Below are 5,312 nucleotides of genomic sequence, written 5' to 3'. Positions count from 1 at the left end.
TTACCTACTCTGGGAACCCTTTCCAGAGGACAGCAGGCAGTGAATGGCTGTTCGAGCACATCCAGTCAGCAGCTTCCTCACAGCATCCTTGAGCTCCTGGTTCCTCAGGCTGTAGATGAGGGGGTTCACTGCTGGAGGCACCACCGAGTACAGCACTGACACCACCAGATCCAGGGATGGGGAGGAGATGGAGGGGGGCTTCAGGTGGGCAAAGAGGCTAGTACTGACAAGAAGAAAGAGCACAGCCAGGTGAGGGAGACACGTGGAAAAGGCTTTGTGGCGTCCCTGCTAGGAGGGGATCCTCAGCACAGCCCTGAAGATCTGCACATAGGAACCCACAATGAACACAAAGAAGCCAAACACTAAAAAGCAACTTAGCACAAGAAGTCCAACTTCCCTGAGGTAGGAATGTGAGCAGGAGAGCTTGAGGATGGGGGGGATTTCACAGAAGAACTGCTCCACAGCATTGCCTCTGCAGAGGGGTAGTGAAAATATATTAGCTGTGTGCAGCAGAGCATTGAGAAAGCCACTGCCCCAGGCAGCTGCTGCCATGTGGACACAAGCTCTGCTGCCCAGCAGGGTCCCATAGTGCAGGGGCTTGCAGATGGCCACATAGCGGTCATAGGACATAATAGTGAGGAGATAAAACTCTGCTGAAATGAAGAAGAGAAAGAAAAAGAGCTGTGCAGCACAACCTGTGTAGGAGATGGCCCTGGTGTCCCAGAGGGAATTGGCCATGGATTTGGGCACAGTGGTGAGGATGCAGCCCAGGTCCAGCAGGGAGAGGTTGAGCAGGAAGAAGTACATGGGGGTGTGGAGGTGCTGGTCGCAGGCTGTGCTGGTGATGATGAGGCCGTTGCCCAGGAGCGCAGCCAGGGAGATGCCCAGGAAGAGCCAGAAGTGCCAGAGCTGCAGCTCCCGCATGTGTGCGAATGGCAGGAGGAGGAAGTGGGTGATGGAGCTGCCGTTGGACATCTGCTGCCTCTGGGTGTGGGCACTGTCCTGGGAGAAACAGGCAGTGATGGGTTAGGACAGGAGGGTTGTCAGGTACAGAAGTGCAATTTACACACTCACGACTGTGAACACTTTCAGGTTGCAGAGGAGCGGCTGAGAGTGACTTGGTCATGATTGTCTCTGATTTTTTCTGGTTTCCCAGTGTCACAGCTGACAAGTGACTTTTTCAGGGATACAATTCCTCAGTATGTTTTTTAAGGCAACTCTGAAAAGTCTCAGCTTGATAAAAAAGGCTCAACTGTCTGTGGGTCAGTGCCTATTCGGGTCCATCAAATAACAGTCCATCTGGTTCTCAGCTGCCCTGCACTTTGTAGAGAGAGTCAGCTCCTTGCCCAGCAGAGCATGTCCAGCAGCCACCTGCAGTGGAAGGCAGACACCAAGAGAGCTGCCTGAACGCAGCCTCCCCAGGCCTGGGCTGCACTTTCCCCCCACTCCCTGCCCATGGCTCTGCTGCCTGGAGCTGTCCCTGCCAGGAGCTGCTGCTCTGTGCCCAGCTCTGCTCCCTCTCAGTGCTGCCAGAGCCCATCCCATGGGCTGTGTGCTCAGCTCTGCCCTGCACACCCCTCCCGGCAGCAGGGCTCTGCCCAGGGGCATCCCTGCCTGTGCAGGGGCTCAGGAGCAGCTCACACAAGTCCTGACAAGACTCTCGCTGCCTTCTCCAAAGCACAGAAGTGAATTCCCAGCTCCCACTGCCCAACCTGCCCACCAAGAGTGAAAACATCAAAGTTCAGAATCTTGCCTTCAAAGGTGAACGCTGCCTCAGTGTCTTTCAGAAGGACCCTCTGCAAACGTGCTCAGAGTGATGTGGAGCTCTGAGCAGCCCTGACCCACACAGCACCCTCTCCATGCACAAGAACATTTTCCTTTCCCTGACAGGAGTTGTTCCTTCCCCTCCTCAGCTTCCTCCTCAGCACCATGTGGAGCTCCCAGTCAGGCTGAGTGCTGACCCTGGCAGGCAGCAGAGTCCCTGCCCCTGCACACAGCCCCTGGGCTGCAGGGACCCTGCTCGCAAGGACAGCGCTGGACATCCCTGGCTGCACACCCACATTCACAGCCTGCAGCCAGCACAACCCGGCACAAGGGACCTGCCTGGTCCTGTCCCTGCCATGGTGCAGAGGGAAGCCCTGCTCTGCACCACATCCTCCTCCTTATCTACACACAGAAACCAAGAGAGTCCTCCTGACACATCCCATGGACTGTCCCAGGCAGCAGCTTGAGGAGATCCCTGCAGCAGCTGCAGCTGCATTGCCCTGCACCCACAGCCTTACCATGCACAGGGCTGGGAAGGTTCCTCCTGCAGGGAGCTCTCAGCATCCTCCACTGCCAAGTGCCTTTAAGCTCTCTGAGGCTCACAGGTCTGCCCTGGGTCCCAGCTCATCAGAAGAGACCCAGCCCAAGGTGGCTCTGCCTCTGCTGCTTTGGGTTCCCTGCAGGGCTCCCTGGGGCTCCAGGGGAACCCCATGGGAAACAGCCTGAAGCAAGCACTGATGCTCCCTCCCTCAGCTGGGAACAAACTGCCTTCCTGCACTGTCATTGCTCTGAGGAGACACAGTTTGGTCTAACAACAAGAGTCTGTAGAATCATGGAACCATTTAGGTTGGGAAAGACCCTTAAGAATATCAAGTCCATCATTAACAGAACACTGCAAGTCAACACATTAACCATGCCCCTTAGAACATGTCTTTTATATACCTCCACAGATGGTGACACAACCACTTCTGTGGGCAGCCTGTTTCTTGTGCCATCATCAGACAGGACAGGCAGGCCAGGACAGGCTGGGATCTCCTTTACCCCTGCTGAAGGAAGGGATCCAGCCTGGTCAGTTGATACATCTCATCCTAGGATTGTAGGCCTGGGGCTGGAAGGGGACTCAGCTCCTTCCCATGAACACCACAAACCCACAGGAGGTCTCACTTCCTCAGAAGGTGAAAATGTACCAGTATATAGATGAAGTCTTAATTAGTGGAGATTGCCCCCAGGAACTGCAGCAATCACACTGTGGCAAGCACTCCATGGTGCAGAAGTTGAAGTTCCACCTAAGCAATGTCAGAAACCAAGCAGAAACCAGTCAAATCAGGGGGTACTTGGATAGCAGCAGTGCACTGATTGCTACAGACACCTTCAGAGAAACAGAACAAGGGCAGATGCCCCACTCTGGGAAGGAATTACAACAGCCTGTGGGTCCTCCAGGATGCTGGAGGAAATATGGCCTTGGATTCTCTATCATTGCTCTCCCACTGTACTCACTGTTATGAAAGGGAAAAACATGGGAATGGAATCCAGAGCATGAGGAAGCAGGAAATACCTAATATAGGAATTAAAATCATACAAGTCACTGGGGCCTGTACATCCCCAACACCCTTTCATAGCAGAATGGGGTTTTGCTGAGCATGGCTCTTCCTGTAACCTATTCAAACTGGCCCTGATGGAGCAAAAAGAGCTTTAATATTCAGGTCGCCTCTTTCAAGGACACTGAACAGAGATATTTGGAGTGGGAAAAGGGATTCTTGTCTTTAGTCCCAGCAGTAAAACAAATTGAGTAAAACAAAAACATTGATCAAGAACAACCAGTACAAGCCATCCACTCAATCCATTCAATCCATTCAATTGGCTTGATAGGATCCCAAAGTGTACTGCTCCTCTGGATGGATTTATACAAAACCTCAGGCAGAAAATGGCATGTCTGCCTATGGGGGGGGAAGTGAAATTACCTGAAGGACAGACTGAAGGTTCCAAACTACTGCATCTGGTTGCAAATGCAGAGCCATGAGCATCACAACCTTTCAAACCCTCAGCAGGTTTAGAAGCACCTCCCTTCACCCAGAGAACACCAACAGAAAACCCCTGGTTCACCAGTGCCTCAGCAGAAAGGGTCACAGAATCATGGAATCAACCAGGTTGAAACAGACCTTTAAGCTCATCCAGTCCAGTCCTTACCCCAGCACTGCCGAGGTCACCACTAACCCATGGCACTGAGGGTGTGTGCACACTTGCAGGGATGGTGCCTGCAGCCCTGCCCTGGGCAGCCTGTTCCAATGCCTCAGCACCCTCTGGGGCAGGAATTGTTCCTCAGCTCCATCTAAACCTGCCCTGGTGCAGCTTGAGGCCGTTTCCTCCTGTCCCATCCCTTGTTCCTTGGGAGCAGAGCCCAGCCCCTCCTGGCTCCATCCTCCTGCAGGCACTTGAAGGAGCCATCAGGTCCCCCCTGAGCCTTCTCTTCTCCATCTGAACCCCCCAGCTCCCTCAGCCATTCCCCATCTCTCTTGTGCTCCAGGCCCTGCACCAGCTCCATTGCCCTTCTCTGGCCCCGCTCCAGCACCTCAAGGTCTCCCTTGCAGTGAGGGACCCAGAACTGAACACAGGATTCAAGGTGCAGCCTCCCCAGTGCCCAGTGCAGGGGCCCTAACCCTAACCCTAACCCTGCTGCCGCACTGGTGCTGATCCAGCCCACGATGCTGGCCTTAATCCCAGTGCTCATCCCATTGGCCCCAGCCCATGGATCCAGCCTGTCCAGATCCCTCTGCAGAGCTTCCTACCCTCCACCACATCAATGCTCCCACCCCAGCTGGTGTCATCTGCACATTTACACATCCCAGTATGGAGCAGTACAGACCAGTCTGCACCAGTACAGACCACTGTATAGGCCACTACGGCCCCAGATACTGCTGGGGTTTCAATATCCCAGTGTTCCCAGTCCCTACTTCAGGTGCTTCTACTCATCCCCCACCTGACCTCCTTCTTAGTGGTCTTTTGGGGGAACACCCCAAATTAGGCACCCCCCAACTCTGGAGATTCCCCCCAGTTCCCTGATATGGATGGGGTGTTGCAGTCCCTCAAGGGGTGTGGTTTGGGGGCAACAAGCAGGAATTTGGGTCTGGTGGCTTTGGGAGGGAGCAGCCTTTTGGGGGCATCCCCATTTGGGGTGGGGGTGTTTGGTGGGTCCCCTCCAGGATTTTGGGTCCCTGGGTTCATTTGGGAGTGCCTGGGGTGGTGAGGTAGAGAGGGTCACTTTTGGGCTGCCCCAGACCCCCATTTGGGGGTCCTCCCTGCTCTTGCAGTGCTTCAGGGAGATTTGGGGTTACCCCAGGATTTTTGAGTGCACCACTATTGCTTTGGGTGCCTCCAAGGCCCTTTGCTGTGGCAGGGTGGGTCTGGGGTGCCCCTTTATTGGGGTGCCACTTTTGGGGGCTCCACACCCTCTGGCAACCTGAATTAACTACTGATACCATAAATTCTCCATAGAGACACCATAGAGAAAACATAGAGACACCATAGAGATACCATAGAGAAACCATAGA

General features: G+C 54.3%; 1 pseudogene; it reads right to left on the bottom strand.

Moving 5' to 3' along the window:
• Nucleotides 1–975, bottom strand: LOC117438579 (olfactory receptor 14A16-like; annotated as a pseudogene).
• Between the last annotated feature and the right edge of the window lie 4,337 nt (nucleotides 976–5,312).

Source organism: Melopsittacus undulatus, unplaced genomic scaffold (genome assembly GCF_012275295.1).
Source record: "Melopsittacus undulatus isolate bMelUnd1 unplaced genomic scaffold, bMelUnd1.mat.Z mat_scaffold_49_arrow_ctg1, whole genome shotgun sequence".
Lineage (NCBI taxonomy): Eukaryota > Metazoa > Chordata > Aves > Psittaciformes > Psittaculidae > Melopsittacus > Melopsittacus undulatus.
Note: the sequence above shows the minus strand (reverse complement) of the source record. Positions and strands in the feature narration are given on the sequence as shown.